A 15,176-nucleotide genomic window follows, 5' to 3' on the forward strand; every position below is an offset into this window, starting at 1 on the left:
GGTACAAGGTCTTGTTTGATCCTTCCAGTCAGTGATGCTCCTCACCTCCTCCAAAAATTACTTTGTATTTCCTTGTCTAGGCATACAATATATTCCCTCAGTAGAAGTAAGCTTCTCAAGGGTGAAAACTTTTATTTTTGTCATTGCATGACCATGATCTAGTATGTATGGGTATGTGTGACTATATCTGTTTCTGTGTATCTATCTATCTATCTATCCATTTGCATATATATGTATATGTATACATGCAAACATACACAGATACATACATGCACATATACACATAAATACACACACATATAATATATACATTTACATATACCTATACCTCTCTCTTCCCCTTTCTGCTTTCTTCCCTCTTCTGCCTCCCTCCATCTCTCCTTCTGTTCCTCTTCCTCCCTCCTCCTTTCTTTCTCCTTCCCTCTCTGTCTCTCTCCCTTCTCTCTCTTCAGGGAAGATATTTCCATCAACAATGACACCTTCTAGTTTCTTCTGACAAGTCTGAACATTTTCACTGATTTTGTTGCATTAATATTACCATGTCTTCCTTCAAGCAAACAAAATGGCAGTTATGTTAAAGACTAGGGGAAGGCATGGAAGGAGTGTATAATATTCGCTGTGTGGCACATCGTTCTAAGACAGGCAGGCAAAGGAAAGGGAAGTAAGTGTAAGTATCTGATAATTTTCTTGCCCTAGTTGCATTCTTCAGTAAATCAACCAGGACAAGTTAATTCTTTTGTGTGTGTGTGTGTGTGTGTGTGTGTGTGTGTGTGTGTGTCTGCACGTGCACTCATGCTCCTGGGTTCAGACTCTGTTTGAAATTTTATAACAACAAAACTAGAGTAAATATGATCAACCTATGTGTAATTATCATGGTATTTCAACTTTGCCCTGTAGAGTCGGGCTCACTCTGGTTAACCAGAGGCCCCATCTTACTCAGAAACAGGACCTCCTGCAGGGCCCAGAAGAGAAGAGACCCAGAGCTCCGCATTTGAATGGAGTAAACGAGTCCATAATTATGCTCATTGTTTAAACCAGGAGGGTTTACATTAAAGGCCTCAGTTGGCATACACAAAGTTCCTATGGAAAAAATTAAGTTTTTTTTTCCTCTCTCTTTCTGTTGCATTGTCCTCTGTGCTGGCCAAGAGCTTTGGGTTTCAGAGACGCCTCCTATGACTCTGTTCTCTGACCACTCATGATTAGTAGCTTGAATTTCCCTAGCTTCAAATGGCATTTCAGTTCACGAGTTTGGAATGTAAGCCTTGTATTGCTTTTTGGAGGATTGTGGAATTATGTAGGGATTTCAGAACTCAAGAAGATTTTATCTTTGTACAATTGAAGACAAGTTCTAGAGAAGGCTGGCGGCCCCAAGTCCCACAGGTAATGGTAGAGTTAAGGTTAATCTAATCTGGGTTCTATCTTATATCTCAGTATGTAGATTTGTAATAATTAAATAAAAGAAATGCTGGGCATAACTAGGCACGTTCCCTAGAGTTTAAGAAAGAAGAGTCTTAAACTGTTAGAGAAGAAGTAGTTATGCCCTCCCTCAGAGGGAAGATGGTTTAAGATGACTCTCAAAATGAAGTTCTGATGATACATGTGAATTACCCAAATGGGAAGAAAAGGGAGAGGTATCTAAAGACACTAATGTGGCTGCATAGGGAGCTCTGGGAACTCAGACATAAAAAAATAACACGTAGGGGCAGCTAGGTGGTGCAGTGGATAGAGCACCGGCCCTGGAGTCAGGAGTACCTGAGTTCAAATCCGGCCTCAGACACTTAACACACTAGCTGTGTGACCCTGGGCAAGTCACTTAACCCCAATTGCCTCACTAAAAAAAAAATAATAACATGTACAGATAGTGGTAGAAAGGGCATAAAAACAAGGATATGGAATATCCTTGTTGATAGAAATAGCAAGAATAATATCAGGAAGGTTAAAGTATAGAATGAATTAAGGCTTGCAAAAAATGGTAAATGGAATTAAAGGAGATTTTAAAGGTATATTTGGGGTAAAAAGGAAGGGAAAGACCCATTGCTTAAGGAAGGCAGTACAATATTTAGAGATAACAAGGGGAAGGGAAGCTAGGTGGTGCAGTGGATAGAGCACCAGCCCTGGAGTCAGGAGGACCTCAGTTCAAATCTGGTGTCAGACACTTAACACTTACTAGCTGTGTGACCCTAGGCAAGTCACTTAACCCCAATTGCCACACCAAAAGAGAGAGAGAGAGAGAGATAACCAGGGGCAAAGAGAGCTACTTCCTTCCTCTCTTACTTCTACCTTCTTTATCCAGGATTCTAGTTAGACTAGAAAGAGCAGAACACCTGTAAAGGAGGGTACTGAAACCTAAGATAGCTGGGAAAGACCGAAAAGAGAGCAGCCACATCCTGTAGATGACTTCAGGGACTTCCAGGGCAGAGCCAAGATGGCAGAGGAAAGGCAGTGAGCTCCTGAACTCATGACATGATCGCTCAAAAAAAACCATCCAAATAACGCCATAGGAAAATGCCTGGAGCAGCAAAACTCACAGAAGAATGTGCTGAAATTATCTTCTAACCAAGAACAGCTTGGAAGGTAAGAAGGAGGGAGCTGCTGTGCTGATTCAGGAGTCAAGCCCAACCCCACAGTCACCCTGACACAGCTCCAGTCCCAGGAAGGCCTCACAAGAAAAGCAGACCCCCAGAGCCTCAGAATCAGCTGAAGCACCAGTGTTGTCTGGAACTAAGCTTACAGTCTGGTGAGTGGGCTGAGCCCTGGGCACGGGGGAGACTACAGGGGTCTATGCTGGTGCTAAGGCAGAACTTGCATTTTACACCCCTGCTGAGAACCAGGAGGTAGGCTTGAGTAGCAGTGGCCCAGGTGGGGGAGGGGCACAGGCTTGTTGGAGCTGACAACCACAACACACAAAGCTGGTTGATTAGCAAGTTGGTCTGGGGTCATCTAAGGACCAGGGAACAGGCCGGGTGAGTGAAGAATCTGATTCTCCTTAAATCATACTACCTGGGACTTCTTAAGCTTGGGATACTGCAGCCTGGAAACAGTGCCCCACTTCAAGGAGCTAAAAGTCTAGTAAAAGAAAGGCAAGATGAGCCAATAGAGAAAGGTGAGAATCATAGAAAGTTTCTTCAGTAACAAGGAAGACCAAGGGGCACGCTCAGAGGAAGATGTCAACATCAGGGCCCCTATATCTAAAGCTTCCAAGAAAAATATGAATTGGTCTCAGGCCATAGAGGTGCTCAAAAAGGACTGTGAAGATAAAGTTAGAGAGGTAGAGGAAAAAATGGAAAGAGAAATGAGGGTGATGCAGGAAAGACACGGGAAAAAAGTCAACAGCTTGAAAAGTCAAATTGGCCAAATGGAAAAGGAGGTACAAAAGCTCTCTGATGAAAATAATTGCCTAAGAATGAGGATTGAACAAATGGAAGCCAGTGACTTTATGAGAAACCAAGACGCAATAAAGCAAATCCAAATGAATAAAAAAATAGAGAGCAATGTGAAATATCCTCTGGGAAAAACTGCTGACCTGGAAAATAGGTCCAGGAGAGATAATTTGAAAATTATCGGTCTACCTGAAAACCATGATCAAGGAAAGAGCTTAGACACCATCTTCCAAGATATTCTCAGGGAAATTGCCCAGAAATTCTAGAAGAAGAAGCTAAAATAGAAATTGAAAGAATCCACCGATCACCTCCAGAAAGAGATCCCAAAAGGAAAACTCCTAGGAATATTATAGCCAAATTCCAGAGCTCTCAGATCAAGGAGAAAATATTGCAAGCTGACAAAAAGAAAGAATTCAAGTACCATGGAGCCCCAGTCAGGATAGCACAAGATCTAGCAGCTTCTACATTAAAGGACCGGAGGGCATGGAATATGATATTCCAAAGGGCAAAGGAAATGGGATTACAACCAAGAATCACTTACCTAGCAAAACTCAGTATTATCTTTCAGCGGAAAAAATGGGACTTTAATGAAAAAGAAGACTTTCAGATATTTGTGATGAAAAGATCTGAACTGAATGGCAAATTTGACTTTCAAATACAAGACCCTAGAGAACCATAAAAAATTGGAGCTGGGGGACATACCTGGGGTCATACAGTGGGCAACTGTCTTGTGTCTGATGCTGGGTTTTGGCTAGGATACCCCTGGGTCCAGGGGTGATGATTTGTCCACTGTGTCACTTAGCTAGGTGATGACATCTTTAGGGTTAAATTGAGAGGTGAAGGGAATTCACTGGGGGAGGGAGAAGGGCAGAAGTGAAATCCTACATGAAAGTAACAGGAAAAGGCTTATGGAGTGGGGGAAGAGATGGGAGAGGAGCAGGGCAGTAAATGAATTTTACACTCATGAGAAAAGGCTCAAAGACCTTAAACTCATCTGAGCTGCCTCAAGGAGGGACTAACAGACACACCCAACTGGGTGGAGTAATCTATTTAATCTGGGCAGTAAATGAGCCTAACACTCATCAGAATTGGCTCAAAGACCTCAATCTCATTAGAATTGGCTCAAGGAGGGAATAATGTACACACTCAATTGGGTGGAGTAATCTCTCTAACCCTGCAGGAAAATAGGAGGGGAAGGGGATAAAGAGAGAGGGGCAAAAGAAGGGCAGAATGGGGGAGGGAACAGACAGAAGCAAATCCCTTTTGAAGAGTGATAGGATGAAAGAAGATGGATAATAGAATAAATATCATGGGGAAGGGAATAGGATAGAAGGGAAACAGTTAACAATAATAATCATGAAAAAGAGAAAAGGGGGGAAAATTGTACAAAAAATATTTATAGCAACTCTTGGTGGAGGCTAAGAATTGAGAATCAAGGGAATGTCCATCAATTGAGGAATGATGGAAAAAGCTGTGCTATATGATTGTAGTGGAATGGTCTTGTGCTACAGGAAATGACAAACAGGATGATCCCTGAAAAACCTGGAAAGATGAATGAACATCGATGTATAGTGAAGTGAGCAGAGCTGGGAGGACATTGTGCATAGTGACAGCAGTATTGTTCAATGAGCAACTGTGAATGACTTAACTACTTTCAGCAATGCAATGATCCAAGACAATCCCAAAGAACTAATGAGGAAGTTTACTATGCACCCCCATAGAAAGAACTGATAAAAAGAACACTTGTGAATTGTACATATATAACCTGATTGTGATCTTGTGGAGGGGGGAGGAAAGAGAGGGAGGGAGAGAGAAAAATTTGGAACTCTAAATCTTATGAAAGATCTTATTACGTTTAACTGGAAAATAAAATAAATGTTTGTTGCCGTAGATGACTTCAGGCAGCATGGAATGATGGAAAGCACTCTGGATGAGGAGTCAGACCTGAGTTCTTATCCCTGTACCAAAACTTACTATCTGTGTGATCTTGAGTAAGTCACTTATCCAGGTTCCGCATCTATAAAATTGAGAAGTTGGACTAGATCATCTCTAAGGTCCCTTTGACGTCTAAATCTATGCAACTATGATCTTGAGTATTGAGGTCAGGTGAATGACATCCTGGGGGTATTGAAAGAACTCACAGCAAGTAGTCCAATTACTCCGGAAGACAATTTGGGATTATGCTATGAAAGTGAACACAATATCCAAACCTTTTGACCTAGAGATCCTTTTACTACGAGAATATCCCCAAACAGGTCAGATAGAAAGAGAAAGTTCTGGGGCATCTAGGTGATGCAGTAGATAAAGCACCAGCCCCAGATTCAGGAGGACCTGAGTTCAAATATGGCCTCAGACACTTGACACTAGCTATGTGACCCTGGGCAAGTCACTTAACCCCAATTGCCTCACCAAAAAAAAAAAAAAAAAAAAAAGAAGAAGAAAAGAAAGAAAAGAAAAGAAAGAGAAAGTTCCTATATTCCCCAAAATATTCATAGCAGCACTCTGTGGTAGCAAACAACTGGAAACAAATTAGATGCCCACTGATTGGGGAATGGTTTAACAAATTGTAGTTTATAAATATAAAGAAATATTATTGCACCATAAGAAGAATCCGGAGAAGCATGGCAAGAACTGATGATAATAATAATAATAACAACAATAATAGCTAGCATTTAAATAATCCTTTAATGTTTGCAAAATACTTTAAAAATATCCTTTTATCCTTTAACTTTTGCAGAGTAAAGTAGGCAGAACCAGGAAAACAATAAACATAATGATTACACCAAGGTAAATGGAAGGAACAAAAATGACTGAGCATGACCTGAGAGAAGAGAGGGCAAAAATGTACTTCTCTCTCTTCTTTGCAAAGGTGGAGAACTATGGGTGCAGGCTGTTACCTATACTGCCAGAGTTAGTGAATATGTGGGTTTGTTTTGTTGAACTGTTCTTCTTTTCCTCTTTTTATTTATTTTGCTACAAAGAAAGGATACCCCCACTGTGGGTGAGAGGCAGAAGGATTAGATTCAGAAATGAAGGTAATAGAAAAACAAAAAAAGCTGCAAAATTAAAATTCAAAAAAGAGAATACACAGCAATTATGCAGTAATTGTCAATAATCTTTCCAAAACTGTGGGGAATTGAAACGGTGTAAATGCCTTCATGTTTTTTTCTTTGAAAGGAAGAAGAGGTGAATTTGGGGAATTACTGACACCAAGCTTGGCTTTGGTACTTAACAAGATTCTGGAATGGATTTTTAATAAATGACTTCTGAGCCCATAGGAAAAGGTGATTGGGAGCACCAATTGGCTAAGAAAAAATCATGTCAGACTTCTACTTCTCCTTCTCCTTCTTCTCCTTCTCCTTCTTCTTCTCCTCCTTTTCTTCCTCTTCCTCTTCTTCCTCCTCTTCCTTTTCCTCTTCCTCCTCCTTCTCCTTCTCCTCCTCTTCCTCTTCCCCCTTCTCCTTTTTTTTTTTTTTTTTTAGTGAGGCAGTTGGGGTTAAGTGACTTGCCCAGGGTCACACAACTAGTAAGTGTTAAGTGTCTGAGGCTGGATTTGAACTCAGGTACTCCTGACTCCAGGGCTGGTGCTCTATCCACTGCGCCACCTAGCTGCCCCCTCCTCCTTCTTTTTTGATAGGGTTTCTAGACAGAGAGATTAGGGTAATACTGACATCTGGATTTCCACAGGGCATTTGGCAGAATTTCTCATGATATTCTTGTGGATGAGATGGAGAAATGTGGTTGAATGATAGTATAGTCAGATGGACTTGTAGCTGCTTGAACACTGATACCTACAGAGAGTCAATGAATGGTTTAATGTCAACCTGGAGGGATGTCTCTACTGATGTAAAACAGCTTGATCTGGGGCCCTATCTTGTTCAAAGTGTTTTCAGTTCAACTAGCATTTTAAATACTTCCTTGGTGCCAGGCATTGAGGGATGCAAAGCTGAGATAAGACATAGTTCCTATCCCCAAGGAGTTTACAATCTAATAGAGAGAGAAGAGGCATGCACACAAATAATTATGACAAAAGATAGAATGTGAAAAGTGCAAGGGAGAAACAAACAGACAAATTGTCATGAGAGATCACTTTCAGTTGGGGGAATCAGAGAAGATAAGCAACAGAAAGAGAAATTAGGGAGCAGAGAAGATTTGGGGAGGGAAGATGATGAATTTAGTTTTGTACAATTTGAGTTTGAGGTTTCATCAGGGAATCAAAAAGATGATAGTTACCAGATTGTTGGGAAGATGGGGCTGGAGCTCTGGATGGAGAGGTTGGATCCAGAGATGGAGATTGGAGAATAGTTTTTATAGAGATGATAATTAAAGTTATACAGTGGATGAAATCACTAAGGGAGAGGGTGTAGACAGAGAAGAGAAGAGGAGCAGGGGCAGACACTTAGGGCACTTCCATGAATAAGGGATGGCAAGACAAAGAGGAACAAAGGAGATGGAGCAATTGTCAGAGAGGTGGGGGAAGAATCATGAAAGCACAGGACTAAATAAGCAAAGGAAAGAGAATATCAAGAAGGAGAGAGTAGACACCAGGGTTGAAGAAATGTCTTGGTGAGGGATTGAAAAAACAAAACCAAACAAACAAAAACCCCACACCTGGTGATAAAAAATTGCCGGTGACCTTGCAGGGAACAGTTTCAGCAGAGGGATGAGAATGGAAACCAGATTGCAGGGGACAGAGGAATAAATGGGTGAAGAGGAGGAAGTTTTGGCAGTGAAGGGGTATGGAAAACCAGGAAGATAGCTTCCAAAGGTAGATGGATGGAACAAAACTATGAGCCACAACTAATACGTTGGGTTAACAGACTCGAGATTCGAAAAATATCCCAAGAAATTGTAACAAGGGACTTAAGAAGGTGAAATGTAATAGCAATAAATCTAAAGCCCTGCATGTAAGTTCACAAAATTAACTGTACAAGTACAGCATGGGGGAGACCTGGCTTAACAGCAAGTTCATGGGAAGAAGGCTTAGAGGTTTTAGTTGACTGCAAGCTCAGTATGAGCCAACAGTGTGACATGAGTTTTAAAATGCTAATATAATTTTAGGCTGTATTAATAGGAGTTTATTTTCCAGAAAAAAAAAGGTAATAGTTTCCATGTACTTTTCACACTGGTTAGAGCATATCTAGATTGTTCAGGAGGCTCAGTGGATAGAGGGCTGGACCTGGAGTCGGGAAGACCTGAGTTCAAATTTGACCTCAGACACTTAATCTCTGTGTAACCCTGGGCAAGTCATTTAACCTCTATTTTGCCTCTACTGTAAAATGGGATAATAATAGCAGGGTTGTCATGACTGAAAAATGACTAAACACAAGCATTTATATAGCACTTCAAAGTTTGCAAAAGACTTTACAAATATTCTTTCACTTGTTCCTGACAACAGTCCTGTGAGGTAGGGGCTATTATAATCTGCATTCTTCAGATGAGGAAGCTAGGGCTGAGAGAGTTTAGTGGCTTGTCTAGGGTCAAAAAGCAAGTTAATATCTGAACTAGGTTTTGAATTCAGTTCTTTCTAACTTTAAGGACTCTAGAGTGCAAAATCCTGTCCAGTGCTGAACTTGGCTGTGACTACCTCATTATAGGAGGAATTGTTGACAAATTACAGTGTTTCCAGAAGACAGCCAGCCATGTTGTTCAGTCATGTCCAACTCTTTGTCACCCCATTTGGGTTTTTTTTTTTTTGACAAAGATATTGTAGTGGTTTGTTATTTCCTTCTCCAGTTCATTTATAGTTGTGGAAACTGAGACAAGCAGGGTTAAGTGACTTGTCCAGGTTCACATAGCTAGCAAGTATCTGAGGCTAGGTTTGTACTTGGGAAGATGAGTGTTCCTGACTCCAGACCCAGCACTCTATCCAGTGGCCAGAATGATGAAGGGTCTTGAAACTATGTTCATATCAAGAGAAGTTGATGTTTCTCCTAGAGAAGAGAAAAACTGAATGGGGGTGTGGGGCTGGGGTCGACATGATAAAAGTCTTTAAATATTTAAAGACTGTCATGTAGAAGAGGGAAGTATAAAAGGAGGCAGATTATGGTTCAAGAACGAACTTTCTAATAGTTAGAGCTGGCCCCAAATGGAATGTACGATTTTGTGAGTTACTGAGTTTCTCATCACCGTTAACATTCAAGAAGAGGCTGGTATGTTGTAGAGAGAACACTTGCATTGGTGAAGTATTATATATCCCAGCATACCAGGTTTATGGAGTACTTAGCCAATGGAATATCAAAATCTGAGACAGTAAGTATTCTTCATCCATTTGGTTTTTCTTGAGTGGATAGTTAGACTGAACTCTTAAGTAATTATGGTTCTTGTTCTAAGGCTCATTTCAATCAGTATAATTTCATTTGCAAATAGCTATGTCTGGAAGATCTCATAATTGATAGGAAACCCCTCATCTATTTGAATTATTCATTAGACATTCTCTATGATATTGGCAAACACTTTACATTTTATTCCTCTTTCTTACCTCTTCTTTTTGGTCCAGGCTTGTGTTTTCTTCTTTATGAGGGAACTCTCTGGAATACATCCTCTTTCCACTAATGTATATTAGCAACATGATTCTTACTTAGAGCCTTTGAAAATTGCCTGGGATATTGAGAGGGCAAATGTCTTGGTTATACAGCTAGTATGTGTCAGAAGTAGAACTTGAATCCAGGTTTTTCTTTCTCTAAGGAGCCCTCTCTTTACTACACTAAACTCCCTCTCTCATGTTTTCTGTTTCTGTTAATTCCTATTAAAATGTTAACCGTTAGCTAAGGTGTTGTCTGATAACAGGCAACTAAATGGTATGGTGGATAGAGTGCTAGACTGGGAGTCAGGGACACTTTTGTTCAAATTTTGTGTGATCCTGTACAAGTCACTTAAACCCTCTTGGTCCTAAAAAATGGGGATAATAATAGCATCAACCTCACAGGCTTGTAGTGAGAGTCAAATGAGATTATATAAACATACACACAAGTTTTTATATGTATATAATATTTTATAAAACTTAAAGCTAAATATTATAAATGTAACAATAGAAAGTACAACATAATAATATAATGTATAATAAAATGCTAGATATTATTATTATTGTCATCATAATTATCTCACTTAATAGGGGGTTCTTTAAGACTCAACAAAATAAAACTAGACTAACTTAAATAGCAGGCAGTGGGGTACTATATATTTTGGATAGGGGTCCCTACTCAAAACTCCCTTAATTCATAGACAGCGCTCTCCTGGAGTGATATATCCCTTCCCCTCTGTTCAGTGAAATGTCATATCCCAGTCCCCACTGGGTTAATACTGAATCTTAGAGGAGAAAATAACACCAGATTGCAAACCACTTGTGACTGCCGGGATTGGAAATGGTGGTAGGCAGTTCCATTTCAGCAAGTATCTAATGAATATCCTTCATGAACCCAGGACATCCAAAGTCAATGTGAAATCCTAGGGTTCTGATGGGTGGTGGATAGTGGTAATTTAGAGACAGAACCAAAGAGCAAACTAACAACTCCCCCTCCCCCAGACCCAAGCCAACCCCATGTGGGTAGTTTATACCTTTAATTGTAACATGCTTGGATTTTGGAAATGAACAACAAGCATCTTAGGGTCCCTTGAAGTTTAGCCCTTGGGCTGGGAATTTATGGAGAGCAGATGAAAGTCTTTTAGTGACTTACCATGTTTGATTGCAGGCGCGGCCTTTGGAATGTCCATGGCATGGATCCTTGTTTGGTTAGATAATCTGAACCAACAGTCTCTGTCATGTGGAAATGATAAACTTGGAGGTATTAGAGAGAAATCAGCTACTGGTCTCATTCATGTTCCCAGACACAAGTTTATCCTATGTTTCATCTGCTGCCTTTTGAGGGTCTTGTTTGTGTCTTCCCCAGAAACATATTTGGTAGCATGTAGTAACTGTGTTCTTGAAATGTAGAAGCTGATTCATTTTAGGCTCCTAGAAATGCTAGAATTGGAAGGAAGTCTAGTAACCAACTAGCCAAGCCCTCTTGTTTACAAATAAGGAAACTGAGAGCTAGAGAAGGTAAGTGACTTACCCAAGGTCCTATAGTCAGTGATTAATAGAACCCGATTCAAACTCACAATCTAGCGCTGTTTCCACTATACTGTAATACCTTTGGGCAGCTAAGTGGCACAGTGGATAGAGTACTGGGCCTATAGTCAAGAAGACTTTGGGTTCAAATCCAGCCTCAGACACTTACTATCTGTGTGACCCTGGACAAGTCACTTAACCCTGTTTACCTCAGTTTTTTCGTCTGTCAAATGAACTGGGGAAGGAAATGGCAAACTACTCCAGTATCTTTGACAAGAAAACCCCAAATGAGGTAACGGAGAGTCTGAAGTGACTGAAAGACAACAACCATAATGCTTTTCTTAAAAGCAAAATTTGTACCAGGTTAAACATGACTTGGATACACTTCCAATAGTCGGTCAGGGAATGATTTGATGTTTATGACTTCAGTTTGTGTTTGAGTTTATTAAAACCATGTCATTAATAGAGAGGGCAGTTAGCCTACAAGGCTCAGGTTCAAGTCTTGTCTCTGATGCAGACTGGCTGTGTGTCTGGCTGGCAAATCATCTAAGCTTGCTGAACCCATGTCCTCATCTGAAAGCTGGGCAAGACTGCACTCACCTCACCTGGCTGTTGGGAGGAGGCTCAAGGGAAATCATGTTTGCAAACTTTGAAACGTCACATAAATGTCAGTTATTTATTATCATAGTCATGGCCCTATCACTGACTTACTTTGTGATCTCAGGGAGATGTTGAGCCTCAAAATTCTCATCTATAAAATGAATAGAAGAGCCTCTATCATCCTCTCACTCTCTGAGATATAGCAAAAGCATTCACCATGAGGTGAATTCACCTTTCTAGTCACTAATAGCTTAGCCAGGTGGCCTAGTGGCAAGGTGGCTAGGTTGGGAGTCAGGAAGACTGGAATTCAAATCACACTTCAGCTGGGTGACCCTGGGAGTCTTCTTTAGCCTTCTCATCTGTAATGTGGAGATGATAATGGTGCCTACCTCACAAGGTCGTTGTAATGATCAGATGAGGTAATATATGTAAAATGCTTTGCAAACCTTAAAGTGATATATAAATGCTAGACATGCTTGCTGTTATTATTATGATCCCATTTGAATATAGGATTCTCTGGGACAAGATTAGTGTGGAAGTTATCTGGGTCCTTTCCATCTCTATTTCTGGGCATAAATGTCCAACAGTTAATTTGAAAAGAGGGATACTGGGTCAAGTTTGGTATTGACATGCTATAAATAAGTTGCCAAGGAATAAAAGAAAACTTTGGATAATATTTTCTCTAAGTAATTACCTCTCCATTTTTCTACCTTGTCCATATGCTGAAAAGAAAAATTTTCCCTGTATAAATTTACACTTTTATTGAATAAAAGTAAAGGAGACCAGAAAGAGTAGGTAGAGGACAATTCTTAGAATGATAAACACCTGGGGTCAGGGCCAGTTCCTCATCCATATTGACCATTATGGCTGTAGGCAAGCCATCTAAATTCTCAGGTGTTTTGACACTGGGAATTCCCTAAACTGATGAAATTTTATGTCTAGACCCCTCCCCTCCTAGAAGTAAAAGGAATAAAATCTTTTTTTTCCAATTACTGAATCATTTTACTTGATGATAGTAATAATGACATTGTCTTCCCTTGTACTTTAGAATGGATGTGTAAAGTAGCCTTTATAAGGTCATCCTTGTCTGGACCTACAGCCTTTCTGGTGTGGGTGAATCACATGTCCCCATAACCATGGGGCATAATAGATCTGCCCATAGATATCTGGACATAGCTTGGGAGCAGGGAATAGACACAGCAATGGGTACAAACCTCTGAGGACACAGGTCAAGTGTGTGTTTCCTGACACTCCTTGTATCTTGCTTTCTGATTCAGAACTGAACTCCTGGCCTCTACTCTACTCTATTCTACTTGGGCAACTGGTTTCCTCATTGGATTTCATTAGACTATTGAGAGCAGAGACTTTTCTTTTTATCTCTGTATTTTCATTACTAGCATAGGACCTTATCATAGCAGGCACTTAATAAATCCTTGTTGATTAGATGATTTTGGTGTTTTGAAGAAAATCTGGCACCAATCTGGACCGGCCTTTTGACTTAACTGGCTTAGATATTGATTTAGAGAAGTCTATGCCTCTTTGTATGGGACCCTCAGACTCCCTTCCGACTCAGTGATTGCTCTAATCACTGGTATACACTGGCCCAGAAGACCAGATAGTACCTCGGGATAATCGTACCTCAAATTTACAGTCTATTTTCCATTTTCCCTCACTTATCCTCACTTGGAGATGAAGGTGAGGATTCATTTCCCCCCTTTACAAGATGGCATCCAGAAGCAGAGTAACTTGCCAAGGTCACACATCTCAGCGCTCAAGTTCTCTCATCATTATTGGTCACTGCTGACTTGTGATGATAACATTGGTTCCCCATTTTTGCAGTTTTGTGATTTTAGATCTCTGCACCAAAAGAGAAGTTCTACTGATGGAGAAATTAGGAATGATTCATAGAGGTTTGTGTGTGTGTGTGTGTGTGTGTGTATGTGTGTGTGTGTATAGTTTTGAGTCTTTGAAATTCTTGGTTTGAAATGATTCAGGAAAATGCAAAAAACAAATCCAAACACCCTATTCCACTTCTCCCCTTGACTGCCCCTCCCCTATCCCAAGATAGTGTCAACCCAAAGAATACAAATGTTTACATAGATTGGAAAGACTCCAGTTTGCTTGGCTGGGAAGGAATATTGGTTGTTGCTAGAACTGAACTTACAAATAGGAAGGCTTAGGAGACCGGTTACTACGCCTTGAGGGAAAGAAAGCCATGCTATGTGACCAGTGCTGCCACAAGCTATTGAATTGTGTGTGTATGTGTGTGTATGTGTGTGTGTGAAAAGTGGCATTTGTGATGGGTTTGTTTAAGGGTTTTAGTCGTGTGCCCTGAAGGTTTTTTTCCTGTTATGGCAGTAAAGTTTCCGCGAAAGCCTTGAATTGTTCACCTTCTCTTCATAGAACTCTGTATGTGTGTGTTTTTAATGTTTGTTCTTTCCAGACACACAGATGAAATTTGTCAAGTAGAATCCACAATTCTAGGCCAGAGGGGAGGGAAGTTTCGCATCTTGGCCTCCTCTTGTTGACCATGGCACCTTCAGACCTTTGCTTGATGGGGTTCAGGGTATGAGAAGGCTGTGCAATATTCTAGGAAACTCCAGGAACACTGAGCATCGATGCTGGCTATTTCAAAGCCAGGGAATTCGCAGGGGTTATGGCAGCCACACAAACTTCTGACTCAAATGCCCAAGCACAGAGTTCCTTTTGGAGAGACTTGGGACGTATGTTCTTTGATTTGTCCATTGGATGAAACATCTTTCCCTTCTTCCCTGCCTCCCTTTCTCAAGGAAGAACTGATTCTGAAGAGACTGACTTTAGGATTTCTTGCATTCAGTCGGGGATAAAAGAATAAAGCTGACCCCTCACCTCTTGACACCCATCTTTCCCAAGAATGCATCTGGATTGATAGTTTTTTTTCCATTCTTTGCTCTTGGGTGTGTGTGTGTGGGGGGGGGGATTTTTAGCCCCTGCTGATGAGAGAGGTATCATACACCATGATTAGTGAAGGTGAACTGAAAATGACACCTATCAGTCAAGGTTAGATTCAGATGTCTGTATCTCAATGTTCAATTAAGACCTGGGCCATTGCTGCCTCTCAACAATTTTTTTCATTGTTGGGTCATGGGAAGAACACTTTGAAATAA

This window comes from Dromiciops gliroides, chromosome 2 (genome assembly GCF_019393635.1).
Source record: "Dromiciops gliroides isolate mDroGli1 chromosome 2, mDroGli1.pri, whole genome shotgun sequence".
Classification (NCBI taxonomy): Eukaryota; Metazoa; Chordata; class Mammalia; order Microbiotheria; family Microbiotheriidae; genus Dromiciops; species Dromiciops gliroides.